Here is an 11,989-nt window from a genome sequence, read left to right as displayed (position 1 = left end):
TGGAGGGACCCACCCCAGGGACATTCAGGTAAGTTCAGGGAAGTATAAATATTTTTTTTTTTTTTTTTTTTTTTGTGGCATAGGGGGGGCCTGATTTGTGCCCCCCTACATGCCTCAATGCCCAATGACCATGCCCAGGGGACATAAGTCCCCTGGGCATGGCCATTGGGCAAGGGGGCATGACTCCTGTCTTTACTAAGACAGGAGTCATGTAAATGGCGTCTGGGCGTCGTTTAAAATGGCGCAAATCGGGTTAAGACGATTTTTTAGCGTCAACCTGACTTGCGCCATTTTTAAGACGCCCTAACGCCATTTTTCCCTACGCCGGCGCTGCCTGGTGTACGTGGTTTTTTTCCACGCACACCAGGCAGCGCCGGTCTGCTTGCGCCGGCTAACGCCATTCAATAAATACGGCGCCCGCATGGCGCTTCAGAATGGCGTTAGCCGGCGCAAAATTTTTTGACGCTAAACTGCGTTAGCGCAGTTTAGCGTCAAAAAGTATAAATACGGGCCTCAATGTCTCAAAATGTCTGACAGGTCTGAGCCATTCTTCTACAACTGCATAAATACTCCTTGGACACCAAACTGAAAAAGAGTACCTTTCATACCACCAAGGTGGAATTGTTGAGTTATATCCTTAGCTCAGAGGGCGTGAACATGGGCTCTACAAAAGTTGAAGCAGTTTTGAATTTTCCAACCCCAACATCTGTGAAACAAATCCAAAGTTATCTGGTTTTGAAAATTTGTATCAGAGATTCACAGACAACTTCCCCAAAGTCGATACTCTGATAACACAGTAGTTGCACAAAGGACTTAAATTCAGCTGGGGTGGTCCTGTGAATTTAGCATTTCAGTAATTGAAGCCAAAGTTTATTTCAGCCCCAATATTGGCCCATCCAGATTCCATCACTGTAAAAGCTGATTCTTTTCAATTAGCCTTGGGAGGTAGTCTCTCCCAAAGGAATAAGATCAACAACCAAATGCATCCCATAGCCTACTTCTCTTAGAAATTACTTCCTGGAGAAAGGGGCTATCCAATTACTAATCTGGAACTCCTGGCCATAAACACAGGTTTCAAATAGTGACATCAGTACCTACTGGATGCAAAACATCCAATAACTATTTATACATATGTATAGCCTTGTCAGCACAGCAATTTCGATGGGCTCTTTTCTTCAGTGACTACAATTTCATCATCACTTATCATCCAGGAAAGGAAAATGCAAAGGTCAATGCCCTCACACAAGTAGGAGAACCAGATCCTGACACAGCGCAAGAAGAGGCTAAGATAATCGTTTCCATATAATGTTTTTAGCAAGCATAATTATGTGAGCCTTCACTGATAACTTAAAACAGGTGATCAGTGTTAAAACCAAACACTAATACTCATAAGAATATGCACAACTAACATTCAAAGATGGTCTCCTTGTATACAGACAACAGTTGTTTGTACACCACCCAGGGCCTGTAACAACATGGCCCTCCCTCAATACTTATTATAGACCGAGAGTAACAATTTATTTCTAAGTTCGGGAACCCTCTGTGTAGCTCATTGACATGGATGTGCGACATTCCTATAGCTACCATCCACAAACAAATGGTCAAAGCAAGACGACTAATCTAACTGTGACAGTAATTTGCATATTTGTTGCTTGGTTTTGATGGGCCATCAAATGTGTATACCATAGGGATGTCTCCATCTTATTGTTTTGAGGGGGTTTCATCCGTGAGATCACTCCCTGGGAAGAAATATCATATATCAAGGTACCAGAAGTACAGGACTATCATGCCTTCCTCTGAGCCCTCCTAGAAAAAGCCTGATTTCATTTGGCGAAGACTAAAGATCATTAAATGGAATCTGCTGATCTACACCACAGTAAAGAACCCAACTACTCCAACTGTGATAAGGTATGGTTTTTCACCAAGAACATTGCCCTCCTTGGTTGGAAAAAACTTTTACCACATTTTCTAGGTCCTGTCCCAGTCACAGCAGTGTCAAAATCCAGAAGTGGTCAAAGTAGATTTGCCTCCAACAGTCAAGATCCATCAAGTTTTCCATTTCTCTTTTCTAAAGCCAGTCCACCACACACACAATTGCATACTTCACCTCCTCTGATAGAACTGGACTGACAATTTGAATATGAAGTCTGCTCAATTGTGGATTCCAAATGTGTCTGAGGTAAACGCTACTTCTTAGTGGATTGGAAGGTCTGTGGTCCCAAGCAATGCTTCTGGGAGCCCATTTCCAATGTCCAAATCACTCCTTGATTACTGTCACCCCTTAACACTTGCAGACCAGCCAAGCCTCACTCAGTCCATTTTGTCTTGTGGGCAGTTTTAGCAGAGGATACTGTAACACTCCATTTGAGTCCCCAGCCTTGTGAGTGATGTTTCCCCTTATATAGGAATTCTGGTATTAGCAGTCATCAAGCTTCCTCCTTATAATGGTAGCTTAGAAACCTTGGTGGCTTCATACTACTCACCTGCTATCAAGTATATGAGGAAATGGACATTGTACTGATATGTGTACCCTTGCATGTTACATAGTGATATTTGTGCCAAAACCTGTCTTTCTGGACTTCCACGCTGTTACCGGGGAGAGACCAGTCTAAAAACATTCTTATTCACCCCATTGCTTGTACATCTGCAAGATCTGCTAAACTCTCACAAGATTTTGGCAAATTTCAGCAGCTATCTTGGTTGAAGTCAGTATTTCAACCACATCCAAGCCCCATTGCTCACTTTGTCTCAAGACTTCAGAATGAGAAAGATCTCATCCTCCCTGCACTTACCACAAGTGTGTCTTCCAACAAGGATCCCTGCAGTATCAATCTCAGATCTCCTTGGAGGTCGAAAACCTGAAAGAAAAAAGAAAAAGTAAGAACAATAAGAAATAACCAAGAACCAAGGTAAGAATTTAAGTTGCATAGCCATGCACAAGTTTAGCTCACTTGGATAACACTACATTTTGGACAATTATTCACCAAGAGACTCTTAGCGACTAACTGTTGAATCTTGCTGTTGCTTGTTATTGTTGTGTAACTTGAACACCTCATAGAGACTAACATTGAGGACCCATAGCTTATTAACATTTCATACGAACATTGCAACAAGATCATAACCACACATCATAACTAAGCAATGGACACTGGAAAGAGTACACATGGAGCTACATTTTGTAAATTATGTGTGAAAGTAAGTTTTAAGACTTGTAAACCACGTATAGTGATGGTAGTGTATTATACATGATAAATCCCACTTAAAATGTATCTGTTGCAGAAACTCAGAAACTGAGATTAACCCCCAAAAAACTAAATAGAGAAACAAAAGAGACATCTGTTATCTTCACAGTCATAGCTCAGTGCCTTTGTATCACAAGCAATTAATTCCAGAAAGATAGAAGTTACTAACTATAGACTCAATAAACTCTGGTAGTCAGAAAAGTACCGAGGCAGAGTACTAAATTAAACCTTTATTTTTAAGATCAGCAACAAGCTCCAAGGACAGAATATAGAGTGGTGCATCCTGAAACAAGACCTTTTTCACTAGTCCCAACCATCTTTCTTTTCATTGGAACATACAAGCAAGAGAGGTAAGGTATAGAAGGAGCAAGGTAAGGGCTCATTGCAATATGACAAGAAAATCAAGATATAATTTTAAAAGCAAATTTGCAGCTTACCTTATCTTTGCTAAAATATGAGGCTTGCAGTCTATGAATACATTTGTAAATAAAGAATTAAATAAAAAGTGGACAACCAGAAATAGTTATTGTTGTATTCTTGAGACTGCACTGCAAGGACAAACATAGTCCCAATGACATGTGCTGGGCTAGAATTTTATTTTTCAATAGCACATTCACCCCTGAGAAGGTGTTTCCTGTAGCACAACTATCAGTTCAGCTCAAGGTACTAAATCCAAAGTTCAGTCAAAAACTAAAAAAAGCTAACACTCCTTAATCACAAGTAACTTTTTTATTCATTCTTTGATATACTCCAATAATAATCTATTGAACCTGTATTTCTAGCAATGTGCCCCAATGAGTTTCTTAGAGCTGAGGTTTATATATTCAACCTTAACACACAAACAACATATAACAATGAATTACTTAGCAAGGTCACATAAATACTGAAGTATTTTTTGAAATCTTGAAAGTTTATTTATAGGTTAGTAAAAACGTTACAATAAAAAATAATGCACACAAATTCAATTCAATTGGTTCCGCACTTGCGGTCTAAAATAAACTTTAAGTTAAAAAAACAGAATATTGTTGAGTTTGGAAGCATTTTCACAAATGTATTCAGAAAAAACACTGTACATCGGGTAGATCCTCAAAATACTTAACATCTTCATATACCAATTTCTGCCCAGCATTTAGGCAGATAATACATAAATGACCCTGATAGATGATTTGATTCCTACTGTTCCGTAACCTAATTAACATGGCTACCAACTAAACAACACCCCGATTTAGAGTTTGGTGGAGGGGGTTGCTCCATCACAAATGTGGCGGATATCCCGTCCACAGTATTGCAATTCCATAATAGCGTGTGAACCATGTACTTGCGTGGTTAAGGCACAGAAGATGGGAGTCGACGCGATCAAGGAGGAGGTAAGTTGGGCTGGGACTGGGGCTGTTTTTTTTGGGGGTGGGGTGGGTGGCTCTGGGTGAGTAAGGTTTAGGGGCAGGGGTCAGGGTTTAGGATTTAGGGGTGGGGTGGGGGATTGGGGTGCTTTAAGTTTTAGGAGCGGGTGGGGAGTCAGGGTATTTTTAGTTTTTGTGGGTGGGGTGGGGGCTCGGCATGATTAAGATTTAGGGGCGGGGAGGGGGCTCAGGGTTTAGGTTTTAGGGGTGGGGTGGAGGGCTTGGGGTGCGTTAGGTTTTAGGGGAGCAGGTTGTGGTTGTGGTAATTTTGGGGGTGGGGGGTTGGGTGGTTGTGGGGATGGGGGGGTTGCAGCAATTTTTAGGGGTGGGGAGACATGGGAGACGCATGCTGGAACCATGCATGTCGTTCACTAATGCCTTTACCAGGAATGCGTTTACAACGAAAAATAGTTTTTAAGGCATTAGTGCTAAAGGCATTAGTGGTTACAGCGAGGTCGTTGTTCCGACTTCATTGTTCAGGCATGGGTGGTTGAAGCACGCGTTGTTCCGACATACAACCGTTTGTGATGGAGTAACCCATCCGCCAAACTCTAAATCAGGCCCCAAGTACTGGTATTGCAAATGATTGAATGAATCATATGGTGGGATATGAGTGTATCTTACCAAGACCTCAGTATGTTTAGCTGTATGGTTAAAGAGGCATGACATACATAACCAGATATTTTAAAATTATAACAGTAGAATAGGGGGATACCTTTCCTCATCAAACTAGAAAGTGACAGCTGTCCCGCCCCCTCGGAAATGACGTCACATCCGTTACGTACTGGTCCCCCCCTGAGAGCCTGCTCTGGAACTGACGTAGGTGTGTCACGTAGGTTGTGACATCATGGGTCACATGATAGGCATGCGCTAGGGTGCTAGCCCCAGTGTTTAGGTGTATGGGTTGTGTAAAAATGGGGGCCCTCTTGGTGTGCACCCTGTTTCTGCACCTAAGAGTACAAGTCTGGACATGTCAGACATTCAGGACCAAGTGGCTGCTTGGGTGCCTCCTCACAGGCCAAACCTCCACACTGTTGGCTAATCCCCTAGTCTCCCAATAAAAATGGGACCTCACTTGTGTGGGTAGGCCTAGTGCCCGCAACAGGAAATGTCCCAAAACACAACATGGACGCATCACATTTTCCCAAAGAAAACTGACCTGTTTTTTGCAAGTGCCTAGCTGTGGATTTTGGCTTCTAGCTCATTCGATACCTAGGAAAACCTAGCAAACCTGGACATTTCTGAAAACTAGTCACCTAGGGAAACTCAGAATGGGGTGACTTGTCGGGCTCTCACTAGGTTCTATTACCCAGATTCCTTTGCAAACTTCAAAATTTGTAAAACAAAAAACACTCTTTCCTCACTTTTTGGTGATGGAAAGTTCTGAAATCTGAGGGGATCCACAAACTTTCTTCTACCCAGCGTTTGCCCAGGTCTCTTGATAAAAATGGTACCTCACTTGTGTGGGTAGGCCTAGTACCCGCAACAGGAAATGCCCCAAAACACAACGTGAACAAATCATGTTTCCCCAAGGAAAACTGACCTGTTTTTTGCAAAGTGCCTAACTGGATTTTGGCTTCTAGCTCAGCCGGCACCTAGGGAAACCTAGCAAACCAATACATTTATGTAAAGTAAACACCTTTGGGAATCCAAAATGGGGTGACCTGTCGACAATGGAAGAAAGACATGTCATAATGACATACAGGCTTGACAGAGCCACTCTACAGGAACTGTGTGCCCAGCTGGAGCCAGACCTGATGTCCCCCATTCGTCAACCCACAGGGATTCCCCCTCTGGTGCAGGTTCTGTCAGTACTCCATTTTTTGGCAAGTGGATCATTCCAAACAACAGTGGCCATATCATCAGGGATGTCTCAGCCTATGTTTTCTAAGGTTTTGTCCAGAGTGTTGTCTGCCCTGATGAAATACATGCGGAGATACATTGTTTTCCCTGAGGTGGGCGATTTGGCTACAGTGAAGGGTGATTTCTATGCCCTTGGCCATATCCCCAACATCATTGGTGCCATTGATGGGACTCATGTGGCTCTGGTTCCCCCCAGTGAAAGTGAGCAGGTGTACAGGAACAGAAAAAGTTATCATTCGATGAATGTCCAGGTGGTCTGTTTGGCTGACCAGTACATCTCCCATGTAAATGCCAAGTTCCCTGGGTCAGTGCATGACGCGTACATCATGCGAAATAGCAGCATCCCTTATGTGATGGAACAGCTACAGAGACACCGTGTGTGGCTAATAGGTGACTCTGGTTACCCCAACCTGTCGTGGCTACTTACCCCAGTGAGGAATCCCAGGACAAGGGCAGAGGAACGCTACAATGAGGCCCATGGGTGAACTAGGAGGATTATAGAAAGAACCTTCGGCCTCCTGAAGGCCCGGTTTAGGTGCCTGCATATGACAGGTGGATCCCTAATGTATTCACCAAAGAAGGTGTGCCATATCATCGTGGCCTGCTGTATGCTTCACAACCTGGCTTTGCGCCGCCAGGTGCCTTTCCTGCAGGAGGATGGTCCAGATGGTGATGTTGTAGCAGCTGTGGAGCCTGTGGAGAGTGAAGAGGAGGAAGACGACGGGGATGACACAGACAACAGGGACACTGTGATACAACAGTATTTTCAGTAGCACACAGGTACGAATCAACCACGCCATTTTACATTTACTTAAAGTCTCCTGCCTCTCTACTGTCTGAGTTTCCCCCCAGTTCCTGTTAACTGAGTTGTGACTTTCCCTTCCGTTTTCAGAGCTGTGGGCCCCACTGCGTGACCTCTGCTTTGTTTGCCCATGGACTACAGCTGTGTGACAGTGGTATGTTGTCATCACAATGTGACTGAACATTATTGCACCGTTATGTCTAATACATTTGTTCAAAATACAAGCAGACTCCGGATTTTTTAAGTGCAATAAGTGATTTTAATAAAGTGCTACATTTAGGAACATGATTGTAAAACGACGATGGGTAATGGTGGAGTAATGTCCATGGCAGAGTCCAGTTTTCAGTCTCACAGGTGCATTGTCCATATGCCTGTGGAAGGATGGAGCAGGGGCAGTTCAAGGTTGGACAGGGTGACAATGTGGGACAGTGGGATGACATCAGGGGGTATCCTTTGCTGGCGGGGGTCTTGGCATCCCACTCTGTCTTCTTGTGAGATCTCAGGTGCCGCTTGCAGGGTGGTTCTTCTTCTGCAGGAGGTGGGGTTCTGGTGGCCTGTCGTTGTGTGGGGGCCTCCTGTCCACTAGCGCCGGTGGAGGTGGTAGGCTGTTCCTGGTCCAGGCTAGTGACAGGGGCCCTTTGTGGTGCCACATGGTCCCGCAATGTAGTGACTATCTGTTTAAGGGCCACGACGAGGGTCCCCATTGCGGAACTGATGTTCCTCAGTTCCTCTCTGAACCCCATGTACTGTTCCTCCTGCAGTACCTGGATCTCCTGGAACCTGGCCAGTACCGTAGCCATCGTCTCCTGGGAGCGGTGGTATGCTCCCATGATGGAGGAGAGGGCCTCTTGGAGAGTTGGTTCCCTGGGCCTGTCCCCCCCCCCCGTCGCACAGCAGCCCTCCCAGTTCCCCTGTTTCCCTGGGCCTCTGTCCCCTGGACGGTGTGCCCACTACCACTGCCCCCAGGTCCCTGTTGTTGTTGGGGTGGTGGGTCAACCTGGGTGCCCTGTAGTGGTGGACACACCGCTGATTGACGTGTCCTGGAGACAGAGGCATGGGCCCGCTGGGTGGGAGCTGTGCTGGTGTTCCCAGAGGGGGTTAGGTCGGGTGATGCCTGTGGCTGTCTGTGGGGAACCGACTGTCCAGAGGTCCCTGATGGGCCGGGCTGGTCATCTGGGTCCAGGGAGACAGAGCTGCTGTCATCACTGGGGGCCTCTTCTGGGGGTGGGATGGACATCTCTGGACCCTCCGTGGCGGTGTGGTGGCGTTCGGGTCCTGCAGGGGTATAAGAGTATGGTTATTGCTTCTGTGTGTGACATTTCGTGTAATGGGTGGGTGGCCATGTACCCCAGTGCTGGCATTCCCTTGTGGGGGCTTTTGTGACGGTGGCTTGTGGGGGTGATGGGTGTGTGCAGTGGGCATGCTTTGGTGATGGGTGTCCATGCTTTGGGGAGGCATGCAGGGCTAGGTTTTGTGATGGGTGGGTTGTGATGGTGAGCCATTTGCAAGGAGTTGGTGTGATGGGGGTGGGGGTGAGGGTGGGGGTATGATTTGGCATGCAGGTGGGGTGGGGGGAATGAAGTAGTGAAGATTTGCTTTACCAGAGTCCATTCCTCCGCCTACTCCTGTGAGGCCCTCAGGATGCAGGATGTGCAAGACTTCCTCCTCCCATGCTGTGAATTCTGGGGGAGTAGGTGGGGGTCCGCCGCCAGTCCGCTGTACCGCGATGTTGTGCCTTGATACCATGGAACGCACCTTCCCCCGTAGGTCGTTCCACCGCTTCCTGATGTCGTCCCGATTGCATGGATGCTGTCCCACAGCGTTGACCCTGTCCACTATTCTGCTCCATAGCTCCATCTTCCTGGAAATGGTGGTGTGCTGCACCTGTGCACCGAAGAGCTGGGGCTCTACACGAACTATTTCGTCCACCATGACCCTGAGTTCTGCGTCAGAGAACCTGGGGTGTCTTTGGGGTGCCATGGGGTGGTGTGGATGAGGTGAGGGGTGGTGTATGTGTTGTAGTGTGTGGTGAGTGTGGTGGTGTATGGTGTTTTGTGCGTGGAAATTGTGTGGGTCATGTTGTGATTTGCCTCTGTGTGATGGTCTACTCTATGCTGTGCTGTCTCTCTCTGTCCTTCAGTCGCAATTGTGGTCGTAAGGGTTTGTGTGTGATGTGGGTGTGTGTTTTATATTTAATTGTGTGTGTGGGAGTGGTGTGTGTATGTGTCTCAGGTGTGTGTATTTTGATTTGTCCAATGTGGTAGTGTTTTGTAAAGGTGTGTGTATTTTGAGCGCAGCGGTGTGTACGTCAATGGAATACCGCGGTTGAAAGACCGCTGCGGGGATTTGTGGGTCAGAATGGCATGGGCGTATTTCTGTTGGCGTGACGGTGGAGGTTTGGTCATCGCCTGTTTTGCGCTGCCCGTTGGTGTGGCGGACTTTTGTGGATGTCGGGTTTTTGGCGGTTTGCCAGTTGCGGGTCAGAATGACCGTGGCGGTTTACCGCGACCGCAGCGGTGTTATGGCGGTCTTCTGACCGGCAGTAAGCGCCTTTTACCGCCGAGGTCAGAATGACCCCCTGAATCTTATGCATATGTGGCCAATCACTAGGCCAATGGTTATTTCTAATTAGTGAGATTTTGAAACTGAGAGTTAGTTAGTGTTAGGTCATCAAGAGAGTCCTTCTAATGCCCTTAGGGAGTTAGCTGCTGTCGCCTCTGTCTTCTCCAATTCTTCTGGTGAGTTTCCTCTTAGTTTTCATTGCCCCATTTATTTATGCTGTTCAGTACTAATATGCCCAACTAGATCTGAGCTGCTGATCTGTCCTATGTGCAGCCCGTGTTTTGCACCATCCTAACACTGCTGTCTACAGATGTCGGATGAAGGTGAACGCTCATCTGATGAATTATCCTGTCTGCTGTCCCATGAGGAGAGGTATAACTAAATGTGGTTTTCAGCTTAGGCACTTGCACCAGCATATTTTAATAGGGACCTGCATTAGTTAGATGATTTTAAAAAAACAAATTTGTCTTTCTTTTGCCCGCATGTGTTAGCCCGTACCCACACACGTCCCAATTTGTGTCAAAGATAAGAATTAACCAGCTCAGAAATTGATTGTTAAAATTGTATTTTGATGATTTACTGATGTCACCATCATATTTATGTGCATATTGTCGTTTTGTTGATGTATGTCAGTCTTTTGGAGTGTTCAGTAGTGTTGATGTTTAGTATGCTAAATCCCTTTAGACATTTTGGTCAGCCAAATGGTTTTTAATCTATGATTATAATGTAGTTTTGTGCACCATATATGTGACATTGCTTTTGGGATTGTAATAAAGCTTTGAAATTTGATTTGGTGGAGTTGAATTAGTGTTTCAATTCTTCATGGTGTCTAGAATTATTTATGGCTTTATGTCACTGATTTGTGATTGAACTAATCTGATTACTACACTCGTTACCTAGTCCAAAGATCTAGTCGACCTCTAGTGGTGGGAATAATGATGTCTCACCAGCACACATGTGGTTTCTGAATCCAAGGCAGGAAGAAGCCTCCGTGAGCGCGCCAGCAATAGTCTTTGTCTGAGTCCTCATTCATGATACAAGAGAGGGGGTGAAGGTAGGTCACCCCCGCCCGGTCGAGAACCACTGGACCACCGGACCACGAGGGGGTCCGGCGTACCCTGTCCCTAGTAATCCGGAGGAAGATTTGGGCCCTTCCTGGGAGTTGGTGCGCACCGAGTGACGGAGGGGACCGTCGGCGAGAACGCACCCGACCTCCTGGAGCCCTGGCTGGGCAGGAGGGAGCAAATGAGCCCTCATTGGGACTTCCGGGGCAGCCCGGCCATCTGGACGCGCCATAGCAGATCAGCGCGGAGGGCGACCAGATGCCCCGGGTTCTCGGTGAGGCCAGATGGCCGGGCTCGGAGGGCGGCCATCTGGACGCACTCTGCCTTAGCTCGCGGAGCCGGCGGGGTCCCTGTGGGACCGGCCGGTGCCCATCGGGGCACGGCAGGCTGGGAGGGCCTGCCCGACCCGGGGCCTATCGGGGCGGGGCGGGGCAGGGCAGGCTGGAGGAGGGGAGGGCCCGACCCGGGGCCCCTGACCCCCGGGACGGCCTGGGAAGCCTCCCCGGACACCCGGGAGGGGGCCCATCGGGGCAGGGCCCGACCCGGGGCCCCGGACACCTGGGCCGGGGCCCATCGGGGCAGGGCCCGACCCGGGGCCCCTGACCCCCGGGACGGCCTGGGAAGCCTCCCCGGACACCCGGGACGGGGCCCATCGGGGCAGGGCCCAACCCAGGGCCCCGGACACCTGGGCCGGGGCTCTTCGGGGCAGGGCCCGACCCGGGGCCCCTGACCCCCGGGAGGGCCGGGGAAGCATCCCCCAGACACCCGGGCCGGGGCCCCTGACCCCCCGGGACGGCCGGGGAGGACTCCCCGGGCCCGCCGGACACCCGGGCCGGGGCCCTTCGGGGAAGGGCAGCCTGGAGGATGGGAGGGCCCGACCCGGGGCCCCTGACCCCCGGGACGGCCTGGGAAGCCTCCCCGGACACCCGGGATGGGGCCCATCGGGGCAGGGCCCGACCCGGGGCCCCTGACCCCCGGGACAGCCTGGGAAGCCTCCCCGGACACCCGGGAGGGGGCCCATCGGGGCAGGGCCCGACCCGGGGCCCCTGACCCCCC

This window comes from Pleurodeles waltl, chromosome 9 (genome assembly GCF_031143425.1).
Source record: "Pleurodeles waltl isolate 20211129_DDA chromosome 9, aPleWal1.hap1.20221129, whole genome shotgun sequence".
NCBI classification, from domain to species: domain Eukaryota; kingdom Metazoa; phylum Chordata; class Amphibia; order Caudata; family Salamandridae; genus Pleurodeles; species Pleurodeles waltl.
The sequence above is the reverse complement of the archived record's forward strand: the minus strand, read 5'-3'. Positions refer to the sequence as shown.